Genomic DNA, 13,307 nt, shown 5'->3' with positions numbered 1-13,307 from the left:
CCCTGGTATGGCGAGAGGTTGGAACACGTAATGCACCAAGGAACACTGTCGAACATAATCTGAGTTCAAACATAGTGAAGTATCTCGAACAGAACCAGAAAACTGGCGAGACTGGAATGTGTAAGGATTGGGGATTTGTACAGGCACTGATAACAACGCTGTTGAGCGCCACACAAAACAAAAATCATCATCATCATCATCATCGAACAGAAAGCCCTCTTCCATGCTAACAAGCATGGATTCCAAAACATCGACGGTGTGAGACCCAACTCGCACTTTTGGTTCAAATGGCTCTGAGCACTATGGGACTCAACATCTTAGGTCATAAGTCCCCTAGAACGTAGAACTACTTAAACCTAACTAACCTAAGGACATCACACACACCCATGCCCGAGGCAGAATTCGAACCTGCAACCGTAGCAGTCCCGCGGTTCCGGACTGCAGCGCCAGAACCGCTAGACCACCGCGGCCGGCAACTCGCACTTTTCTCACATGACATCCTGAAAGTCATGGATCAAGGCTTTCAAGTAAGTACAGTCTTTCTCGGTTTCCGAAAAGCATTTGGCTAAGTACCACTTACTCTTCATCAGGATACCATCCATTCAGAAATCTGTTGCACTCAGCGACTGTTATATTGACTTGTAAACTACAGATTTTAGCGATCAGTCGTCCTTTTTAAATTGTATTCGCATATCTAGATTTCAGATAGAAGATAGCCATTCTCAATGCTAATAATACAAGAAGTACATAGTTAGATGATGTCATTAAAAGTTATAATTAATGGCTTAACTCATACGGTTTCTAGTTCAATTGTTGGTGCTAGTCTTCTTCTAAAGAAGGCTCAGAAGAATGATACAAAGAACAATACTTCTGATGCAATAAATAGGATTATTCCTCATCGTAATCCAATTGATACAAATCCTGTATGTAATCCTTGTTAAGTTCCTTACCGTACTACATCTCGTCATCATTGAATTATAGTTAACGAGGTAATTCCGAATCCAATAATAAATAAATTAATGTTAAATAGGTGGAATCATTTTGCTAATCCTGATACTAGGACATTACTATTATTTTTGCTCAATGCGTGTAATGCCTGTTGGTCGGGCTTCATCCACAGTTCACTGAATGCTACTGTTTGCGGAAGGCGGGCTGTATGGAGAACACACCGCTTGGTTACTTGGCGCCATCTATGTACTTCTTATATTCTTAGCATTGAGCATTCTAGCTGAAATCTACGTCTGCCAATAAAATAAAAAAGGACGACTGATCGCTGAAATCTATAATTTACTTTTACTCTTGCTATCAAAAGTATGATAGCACAGTGTATCAAGCGAAGTTTATAATTTGATTGAAGGTTTCTTGGTAGGTTGGACGCTGCATGTTATTTTGGATGGAGACTTATCAACAAATGTGCAAATAACTTCAGGAGTGCCCCAGGAAAGAGTGTGTCGGACCCTTGTTGTTCAAGTTGTATATTAATGACGTTCCGGACAATACCTGGGTGTAACACTCGGTAGGGATGTGAAATGGAATGATCACATAGTCTCAGTCGTGGCTAAAGATGATTCCAGATCATTGGTAGAATACTGGGAAACTGAAATCAGTCTACAAAGGAGGTTGCTTACAAATCACTCGTGGGACCCTGAATATTGTTCAAGTGTGTGAGATCCATACCAAATAGTACTAACAGGGGGCATTGAACGAATACGAACAAGAGCCGCACGAATAGTTACAGATCTGTTTGACCTGTGAGAGTGTGTCACAGAGATATTGAAAGAAATAAACTGGAAAACTATCCCAGAAAAAGGTTACGTACTATGACTCTAGGAATATACTACAGCTCCCTACATATCACTCCCGTAGGGAGATTAATTACAGCATGCTCAGAGGCGTTTGATCAGTCATTCTTCCCGCGCTTCGTACGTGAATGGAAGAGGAAGAAACCCTAATAACTGGTACAATGGGACGTACACTCTGCCATGCACTCCACTGTGGTCTGCAGACTATGGATGTAGATGTAAAATCCTCATCGGCTTCAGGCGAATTCATATAAACTTCATACAACATTCTATTAGGAATTTCAGCACTTTCTTTCCTAATATTGTAATTCATTTCTTCAACTTCATACATTTAAATAAGTCCACAAATGCTGCTACAGTTTTATCCGTCTTTTAGATATTATGCCACCCTAACTAATGGGATATTGTATCTACTCAACACATCTTTATTTCGTTTTCTTCATATTCTTATAGTTTTTGTTTGTTCCGATCATAACTTTTTCGTAGAAACTTCTCACATATTATCGAAAGCAATTATGAATACTTGAGCGTATTCAATAATGTTCCTGTTACTGTTTCCTTGAAACTCATGTCTTCTGTTTAGTAGCTGCCTTCTTCCTCCTGAGATTTTATTTTCTGTTGATGCTCTAGTAACTTTTTTACTGTTTAAGGGCATCCGTTATAAAAATGTTTGCTTTTGTTTATGTACGTGTAAACTCTCTTTTCTAAGATACCAAACTTGTTACTTAGCTTAAGATGACATATTCAAAAAATCTTAAACAATTACTCGTAATATTCGTATCTGACACTCTGGCCGAGGAGTTTATTTCTCTTTAACTTAGTACCTACTTTCACTCTACATCTTTTGATCGCTTACATTTCTAAAGTGCTTTCTAAACATGGTAATGTGGACAGTTTATGTATTGTGTGATAAAGTATAATTTCATTTCGTTTTAGTTTGTTCCAAGTTAATTTTCTGTTTGTTTTCCTCCTACAGAATCCATTAACGACAAATTTGATGTTTTTCTCGACCAGTACTATAATTTCTAGTATTATATACGAAGTATTTCACTGAAAAATTGTTCTTTAATCGTACGTTCGCATTAAAATATCGCCATTACGACTGTGTAGTGGATTCGCGGTCATTTAACACTTTATCCAACTTTGTCACATCACTCGTGAATAATTTCCAAGCAATATCTGATGCTTATTTTTAAAACAAGTCTGAATAATTTGTCCGAAATTCTTTCAGTATCGAAGATACCGTTCCTTTCCTGTTTATATAAATCCTAGAACTGAATTTCTTCCCTGCTTTGTTCATCTGTAATAAATCTAAAACAAGCAGTCCTCGGAGTGATATCAAGGTAAATAGCCGCAGTAACTTTTTTACTGTTTAAGGGCATCCGTTATAAAAATGTTTGCTTTCGTTTATGTACGTGTAAACTCTATTATCTAAGATACCAAACTTGTTACTTAGCTTAAGATGACATATTCAAAAAATCTTAAACAATTACTCGTAATATTCGTATCTAACACTCTGGCCGAGGAGTTTATTTCTCTTCAACTTAGTACCTACTTTCACTCTACATCTTTTGATCGCTTACATTTCTAAAGTGCTTTCTAAACATGATAATGTGGACAGTTTATGTATTGTGTGATAAAGTATAATTTCATTTCGTTTTAGTTTGTTCCAAGTTAATTTTCTATTTGTTTTCCTCCTACAGAATCCATTAACGACAAATTTGATGTTTTTCTCGACCAGTACTATAATTTCTAGTATTATATACGAAGTATTTCACTGAAAAATTGTTCTTTAATCGTACGTTCGCATTAAAATATCGCCATTACGACTGTGTAGTGGATTCGCGGTCATTTAACACTTTATCCAACTTTGCCACATCACTCGTGAATAATTTCCAAGCAATATCTGATGCTTATTTTTAAAACAAGTCTGAATAATTTGTCCGAGATTCTTTCAGTATCGAAGATACCGTTCCTTTCCTGTTTAAATAAAGCCTAGAACTGAATTTCCTCCCTGCCCTGTTCATCAGTCATGAAACTAAAACAAACAGTCCGTGGAGTGATATCAAGGTATACAACCGCAGGTGTCAGAGTGAGAAAGTATTGCAGCTCCTAATAATACCGCTTCCCGAGCCGGAAAATCCGCTCCGCCGCGACTGTGGAATTAAGCAGCAATCTACACTCCTGGAAATTGAAATAAGAACACCGTGAATTCATTGTCCCAGGAAGGGGAAACTTTATTGACACATTCCTGGGGTCAGATACATCACATGATCACACTGACAGAACCACAGGCACATAGACACAGGCAACAGAGCATGCACAATGTCGGCACTAGTACAGTGTATATCCACCTTTCGCAGCAATGCAAGCTGCTATTCTCCCATGGAGACGATCGTAGAGATGCTGGATGTAGTCCTGTGGAACGGCTTGCCATGCCATTTCCACCTGGCGCCTCAGTTGGACCAGCGTTCGTGCTGGACGTGCAGACCGCGTGAGACGACGCTTCATCCAGTCCCAAACATGCTCAATGGGGGACAGATCCGGAGATCTTGCTGGCCAGGGTAGTTGACTTACACCTTCTAGAGCACGTTGGGTGGCACGGGATACATGCGGACGTGCATTGTCCTGTTGGAACAGCAAGTTCCCTTGCCGGTCTAGGAATGGTAGAACGATGGGTTCGATGACGGTTTGGATGTACCGTGCACTATTCAGTGTCCCCTCGACGATCACCAGTGGTGTACGGCCAGTGTAGGAGATCGCTCCCCACACCATGATGCCGGGTGTTGGCCCTGTGTGCCTCGGTCGTATGCAGTCCTGATTGTGTCGCTCACCTGCACGGCGCCAAACACGCATACGACCATCATTGGCACCGAGGCAGAAGCGACTCTCATCACTGAAGACGACACGTCTCCATTCGTCCCTCCATTCACGCCTGTTGCGACTCCACTGGAGGCGGGCTGCACGATGTTGGGGCGTGAGCGGAAGACGGCCTAACGGTGTGCGGGACCGTAGCCCAGCGTCATGGAGATGGTTGCAAATGGTCCTCGCCGATACCCCAGGAGCAACAGTGTCCCTAATTTGCTGGGAAGTGGCGGTGCGGTCCCCTACGGCACTGCGTAGGATCCTACGGTCTTGGCGTGCATCCGTGCGTCGCTGCGGTCCGGTCCCAGGTCGACGGGCACGTGCACCTTCCGCCGACCACTGGCGACAACATCGATGTACTGTGGAGACCTCACGCCCCACGTGTTGAGCAATTCGGCGGTACGTCCACCCGGCCTCCCGCATGCCCACTATACGCCCTCGCTCAAAGTCCGTCAACTGCACATACGGTTCACGTCCACGCTGTCACGGCATGCTACCAGTGTTAAAGACTGCGATGGAGCTCCGTATGCCACGGCAAACTGGCTGACACTGACGGCGGCGGTGCACAAATGCTGCGCAGCTAGCGCCATTCGACGGCCAACACCGCGGTTCCTGGTGTGTCCGCTGTGCCGTGCGTGTGATCATTGCTTGTACAGCCCTCTCGCAGTGTCCGGAGCAAGTATGGTGGGTCTGACACACCGGTGTCAATGTGTTCTTTTTTCCATTTCCAGGAGTGTATATTCGGATGTGGAAACAGAATGAAGTGTTTGTCGACTCAGTTTGGATATCGACTTCCCGCCAGGGGAAGTAACATTCTTTGGCGCGCCTTTGGGAGGCGAAGAAAACATTTGTATAAATTCTGGAGCTTCTCGAGGAGTTTATTATTCAGCAGCTGGCGGCAGACGCAGCTGGGCTGGGCGTGCTTTTCGTCTGCAGTTCCACTGTGAGAGGCAGCTCTCGACAGCAGCACACGTGCGGCTTCGCGCACTGCAGAGCTTTGCATATTCACATCCCCCTGGGTAGAGCGTCAGCTGAAATTTTCGCCACCGTGGGGGCTGCAGACAAAGTTATGCGGTTCTTTCATTTTTCATGCTATTCTGAAGAGTTCCGATTATTAACTGTGGCTTAGCTTTTATTCAACATTTTTATTAGATCGCTCTCTTATCTGTCTGTCTGATCAGTACATATTTTACGGTCGATTTTAAACATCAACACAACTCAGAACTGGATGAAAATTAAATACTAACTCTTTCTTGTCGCTGTATTCCGTATTGGTGTGAGTGAGAAAGGTTAGTAATTCCCGATATCTCCATTACCCTGCAGGACCGGCTTATTGAGCAGGAAGTATCAGAATGCGTTCCAGGCGGTATGCGAATGGATGGACCTGACTGAGTAGGGATGGGGGAGGGGGGGGGGAGAATATGGAAATCAATTTCTTGTCTGTCTGTCGGAGGGGGGCGGAGGGGTAAGAAAAAGGAGATCGAAGTCGAATTCTTGTCTGTCTCTTTGTTTGATAGAAATTTTGCAACTGATGTGAAACTAACTTCCCAATGAGTGAGATTTTTAAAATTTTAAACATAGCTCAGAACTAAAAGACAATGCCATATTAACTAGCTATCTTCAGATTTAAATTTTCGCTCTGCAGCAGAATGTACGCTGTTATGAAACTTGCTGGCATATTAAAACTGTGTGACAGACCGAGACTCGAACTCGGGACCTTTGCCTTTCGCGGAAAAGTGCTCTAGCAGCAGGTTGGCAGAAGAGCTTCTGTGAAGTGTGGAAGGTAGGAGATGAGTTACTGGCAGAATTGAAACTGTGAGGACGGGTCCTGAGTCGTGCTGGGGTAGCTCAGTATGCGTAAGGCAAAGGTCCCGAGTTCGATTGTCGGTCCGGCACACAGTTTTGATCTGCCACAAAGTTTGAACTGGCTATCTTATCTGGCGTGTGGCGGAAAGTACTTTGTGTACCGCTGCCATTTCCCCCTTTTCCTCTTCCAGTCACAAATGGTTCGGTGGAAGAATGATTCCTTCTAAGCATCTGTGTGAGATCGAATGTCTCTAATTTTTACCTTCACAGTCTTTTGGTAAGGTATATGTAGGAGGAAGCAATACACTATGTGATCAAAAGTATCCGGACATCTGGCTGAAAATGACTTACAAATTCGCGGCGTCTGCCATCGGTAATGCTGGAAGTCAATATGGTGTTGGCCCACCCTTAGCCTTGATGACAGCTTCCACGCTCACAGGCGTACGTTCAGTCAGGTTTATTTGGGGAATGGCAGCCCATTCTTCACGGGGTGCTGCACTGAGGGGAGGTATCGATGTCGGCGTTCCAAAACATCCCAATTGTGTTCTACAGGATTCAGGTCAGGACTCTGTGCAGGCTAGTCCATTACAGAGATGTTTTGTCATGTAGCCGGCCGCGGTGGTCTAGCGGTTCTGGCGCTGCAGTCCGGAACCGCGGGACTGCTACGGTCGCAGGTTCGAATCCTGCCTCGGGCATGGGTGTGTGTGATGTCCGTAGGTTAGTTAGGTTTAAGTAGTTCTACGTTCTAGGGGACTTATGACCTAAGATGTTGATCCCCATAGTGCTCAGAGCCATTTGAACCATTTTTTTGTCATGTAACTACTCCACCACTCCGCAACACATTATGAACAGGTGCTCGATCGAGTTGAAAGATGTAATCGCCATCGCTGAATTGCTCTTCACAACGGGAGGCAAGAAGGTGCTTAAAACATCAATGTAGGCCTGTGCTGTGATAGTTCCACGCAAAAAAACAAGGGGTGCAAGCCCCCTCCATGAAACACACGACCACACCATAAAACCACCGCCTCCGAACTACACACGCTGGAAGATGACGTCCACCAGACATTCGCCATACCCACACCCTGCCATCGGATCGCCACATTGTGTACCATGTTCGTCGCTCCACACAACGTTTTTCAACTGTTCAATCGTCCAATGTTTACGCTCCGTACACCAAGCGAGACGTCTTTTGGCATATACCGGCGTAATGTATGGCTTATGAGCAGCCGCTCGACCATGAAATCCAAGTTTTCTCACCTCCCGCCTGTCATAGTATGTGCAGTGGATCCTGATGCAGTTTGGAATTCCTGTGTCATGGTCTGGATAGATGTCTGCCTATTACACATTACGACCCTCTTCAACTGTCAGTGGTTCAAAATGGCTCTGAGCACTATGGGACTTAACATTTGAGGTCATCAGTCCCCTAGAACTTAGAACTACTTAACTAACCTAAGGACATCACACACATCCATGCCCGAGGCAGGATTCGAACCTGCGACCGTAGCCGGCGCCTAGAACCGGTCGGGCACCGTGGCCGGCCCTGTCGGTGGTCCCTGTCAGTCGACAGACGAGGTCGGCCTGTACGCTTTTGTGCTGTAGTGTCCCGTCACGTTTTCACTTCACTATCATATCGGAAACAGTGGACCTAGGGATGTTTAGGAGTGTGAAATCTCGCTTACAGACGTATGATACAAGTGACAGCCAATCACCTGACCACGTTCGAAGTGCGTGAGTTCCGCGGAGCGCCCCATTCTGCTCTCTCACGGTGTCTAATGACTACTGAGGTCGCTGATATGGAGTACCTGGCACTAGGTGGCAGCACAATGCACCTAATATAAAAACCGTACGTTTTTGGGGTTGTCCGGATACTTTTGATCACATAGTGTATATTGGTTGAATCAGGCGAAGAGAAACTGAAATAAACCTGAGACTCACAACATGTCCCTGTTGTTATCTCATCAAAATGTTTGAAATCGATTCAAAACTTGCACACACACAACACTATAAAGCTGAACTTAATTATTTAAATAAAAAATAAATTTTTAATTTCCCACATTCTTAAAATGAACTAAAAATTATAAAACAATATCTCCTAGCCCCATAGAGGTTTTTAACCGCCATACATTGTCCCTCTCCTTATTACCATCAGTTGCATGTGCCGCGTGTTTTCGTTTAACATCTTAAAAATATTTTCACAGCTATTAAAAATTGCAATAAGGTATGTAAACGAACGACTGATGTGGATAGATTTGACAGTGTCTAGCAAGAAAATTAGGATTGTGTCAGTATATTCGCATTGTGAAGGGACAGATCAAGATAAGATGGATAGTTTTTATGAGGCACTCAGTGATGTAGTTGTTAGCGTAAAGGACAAGGACAGTGTTCTGCTCATGGGTGATTTTAACGCCAGGATTGGAAATCGAACATAAGGGTATGAAAAGGTTATGGGTAAATTTGGAGAGGATATGGAGGCCAACAGGAACGGGAAACAACTCTTGGATTTCTGTGCCAGTATGGGCTTAGTAATCACAAACTCCTTTTTTAAACATAAGAACATTCACCGGTATACTTGGGAAGGCAGGGGAACCAGATCTGTCATTGACTATATAATAATAGATCAGGAATTCAGGAAGGCTGTGAGGGACACACGTGTATTCAGGGGATTCTTTGATGACACTGATCATTATTTAATCTGCAGTGAAATTGGGATTGTGAGGCCGAAAGTGCAGGAGGTCAGGTCCATATGTAGGAGGATAAGAGTGGAGAAACTTCAGGATAAGGAAATCAGGCACAAGTACATAACAGCGATCTCAGAAAGGTACCAGTTAGTTGAATGTAGTCAATTACAGTCATTGGAAAAGGAATGGACAAGGTACAGGGACACAGTACTAGAAGTGGCTAAAGAATGTCTTGGAACAGTAGTGTGTAAAAGTAGGATGAAGCAAAAAGTTTGGTGGAATGATACAGTCAAGGCAGCCTGTAAAAGGAAAAAGAAGGCGTATCAAAAATGGCTACATACCAGAACCCAGGTAGACAGAGAAAGTTATGTTGAAAAAAGAAACAAAGCTAAACAGATAATTGCAGCATCCAAGAAGAAATCGTGGGAAGACTTTGGAAACAGATTGGAGACTATGGGTCAAGCTGCTGGAAAACCATTCTGGAGTGTAATTAGCAGTCTTCGAAAGGGAGGTAAGAAGGAAATGACAAGTATTTTGGACAGGTCAGGAAAACTGCTGGTGAATCCTGTGGAAGCCTTGGGCAGATGGAGGGAATATTTTGAAGAGTTGCTCAATGTAGGTGAAAATGCGATCATTAATTTTTCAGATTTCGAGGTAGAACGGGATAGGAATGATGATGGAAATTGGATCACATTTGAGGAAGTGGAAAAAATGGTCAATAGATTGCAGTGCAATAAAGCGGCTGAGGTGGATGAAGTTAAGTCGGAACTCATCAAATACAGTGGAATGTCAGGTCTCAAATGGCTACACAGGATAATTGAAATGGCCTGGGAGTTGGGACAGGTTCCATCAGACTGGTCAAAAGCAGTAATCACACCAATCTTTAAACATGGAAACAGAAAAGATTGTAACAACTACAGAGGTATCTTTTTAATCGGCGTTGCGGGTAAAATCTTCTCAGGTATTGTTGAAAGGAAAGTGCGAGTATTAGTTGAGGACCAATTGGATGAAAATGAGTGTGGGTTTAGGCCTCTTAGAGGTTGTCAGGACCAGATCTTTAGCTTACGGCAAATAATGGAGAAGTGTTATGAGTGGAACAGGGAATTGTACCTATGCTTTATAGATCTAGAAAAGGCATATGACCGGGTTCCTAGGAGGAAGTTATTGTCTGTTCTACAAGATTATGGAATAGGAGGCAAACTTTTGCAAGCAATTAAAGGTCTTTACATGGATAGTCAGGCAGCCGTTAGAGTTGACGGTAAATTGAGTTCATGGTTCAGAGTAGTTTCAGGGGTACGACAAGGCTGCAACCTGTCTCCACTGTTGTTCATATTATTTATGGATCGTATGTTGAAAACAATAGACTGGCTGGGTGAGATTAAGATATGTGAACACAAAATAAGCAGTCTTGCATATGCAGATGACTTAGTTGTGATGGCAGATTCAATTGAAAGTTTGCAAAGTAATATTTCAGAGCTAGATGAGAAATGTAAGGACTATGGTATGAAGATTAGCATCTCCAAAACGGAAGTAATGTCAGTGGGAAAGAAATATAAACGGATTGAGTGCCAAATAGGAGGAACAAAGTTAGAACAGGTGGACGGTTTCAAGTACTTAGGATGCATATTCTCACAGGATGGCAACATAGTGAAAGAACTGGAAGCGAGGTGTAGCAAAGCTAATGCAGTGAGCGCTCAGCTACGATCTACTCTCTTCTGCAAGAAGGAAGTCAGTACCAAGACTAAGTTATCTGTGCACCGTTCAATCTTTCGACCAACCTTGTTGTATGGGAGCGAAAGCTGAGTGCATTCAGGTTACCTTATCAATAAGGTTGAGGTTACGGATATGAAAGTAGCTAGGATGATTGCAGGTACTAGTAGATGGGAACAATGGCAGGAGGGTGTCCACAATGAGGAAATCAAAGAAAAACTGGGAATGAACTCTATAGATGTAGCAGTCAGGGCGAACAGGCTTAGATGGTGGGGTTATGTTACACGCATGGGAGAAGCAAGGTTACCCAAGAGACTCATGGATTCAGCAGTAGAGGGTAGGAGGAGTCGGGGCAGACCGAGGAGAAGGTACCTGGATTCGGTTAAGAATGATTTTGAAGTAATAGGTTTAACATCAGAAGAGGCACCAATGTTAGCACTGAATAGGGGATCATGGAGGAACTGTATAAGGTGGGCTATGCTCCAGACTGAACGCTGAAAGGCATAATCAGTCTTAAATGATGATGATGATGATTAAAAATTTACAACAACAAATTTTCAGGATTAGAAATTTGTAATGCGATAGGGGAAATTCTTCTGTACTTTTTGGTGCCATTTAAAAACGTGGTATATTAAAAATGGTTTTTATTGAAGACGCTTTCTTCATATTCTTCAGCATGTTACTTGGCCCACATGTGGGTGGCAGATTTCCAATTGACGGTTTGGGTGTTACCTTCTTCTATGAATCATAATCAAATGGTTCAAATAGCTCTGAGCACTATGGGACTTAACTTCTAAGGTCATCAGTCCCCTAGAACTTAGAACTACTTAAACCTAACTAACCTAAGGACATCACACACATCCATGCCCGAGGCAGGATTCGAACCTGCGACCGTAGCGGCCGCGCGGTTCCAGACTGTAGCGCCTTTAACCGCTTGGCCACCACGGCCGGCGAATCATAATCGTGTAGACATTATCTGTACGACCTGAAAGCAATAAAAACAAGAGGAGTATATATAGTAAAAAATATATATCTACAGGGTGTTACAAAAAGGTACGGCCAAACTTTCAGGAAACATTCCTCACACACAAAGAAAGAAAATATGTTATGTGGACACGTGTCCGGAAACGCTTACTTTCCATGTTAGAGCTCATTTTATTACTTCTCTTCAGATCACGTTAATCATGGAATGGAAACACACAGCAACAGAACGTACCCGCGTGACTTCAAACACTTTGTTACAGGAAATGTTCAAAATGTCCTCCGTTAGCGAGGATACATGCATCCACCCTCCGTCACATGGAATCACTGATGCGCTGATGCAGCCCTGGAGAATGGCGTATTGTATCACAGCCGTCCGCAATACGAGCACGAAGAGTCTCTACATTTGGTACCGGGGTTGCGTAGACAAGAGCTTTCACATGCCCCCATAAATGAAAGTCAAGAGGGTTGAGGTCAGGAGAGTGTGGAGGCCATGGAATTGGTCCGCCTCTACCAATCCATCGGTCACCGAATCTGTTGTTGAGAAGCGTACGAACACTTCGACTGAAATGTGCAGGAGCTCCATCGTGCATGAACCACATGTTGTGTCGTACTTGTAAAGGCACATGTTCTAGCAGCACAGGTAGAGCATCCCGTATGAAATCATGATAACGTGCTCCATTGAGCGTAGGTGGAAGAACGAAAGTAAAATGAGCTCTAACATGGAAATTAAGCGTTTCCGGACACATGTCCACATAACATCTTTTCTTATTTGTGTGTGAGGAATGTTTCCTGAAAGTTTGGCCGTACCTTTTTGTAACACCCTGAATAGATGTAAAGATCATACACATGGCAACAGAGAGGACTGAGTTAATATACGGCAGAGAGGTTAACATTAGAAAGAAATGTCGGAAAACTACAACAGAAAGAAGAGAAAAAATGCTTATGAAAATACTGGGTCCTAAAAGAAGTAGTGAGAGACGGATGTGAACACCTAGATAAGAAATGTACCGGAGCATGAGAACAATTTGGAGAAATCAGAGTAAAAAGGAGAACGTGTGCCAGACATGTGATTATGATAGATATGGATAGAATGACGAAAAGAGTAAGGAGAAAAAGCAGGGAGGACAAAAGGAACGACAGGAACCAAGTGGGTTGTTGAACTCCGAAAGGACTGGTTGTGTGTGGGTACCAAGGTGAAAGCAATGGAAGCATTGTACACGTCGACCAATATGCCAGAGACAGGTGAGAGAGACTGATGCAGAGAAAGGATAGGGCGTCACCAGTGGAGAAGGTAAGAGAAGATGATGCAGAGAAAGGGTAGTGCGTCACTAGTGGAGGAGGTAAGAGAAGAGGATGCTGAAGATTTCGTAAAAAGAGCAGGAGAACAGGAGAAGAAATGAAGAGGTTGTAGGGGGAGGAGACGAAGAAAATGCAATCCGGGGCTCGCCGTGGATCTACAGAG

Source organism: Schistocerca cancellata, chromosome 1 (assembly GCF_023864275.1).
Source record: "Schistocerca cancellata isolate TAMUIC-IGC-003103 chromosome 1, iqSchCanc2.1, whole genome shotgun sequence".
Classification (NCBI taxonomy): Eukaryota; Metazoa; Arthropoda; class Insecta; order Orthoptera; family Acrididae; genus Schistocerca; species Schistocerca cancellata.
Note: the sequence above shows the minus strand (reverse complement) of the source record.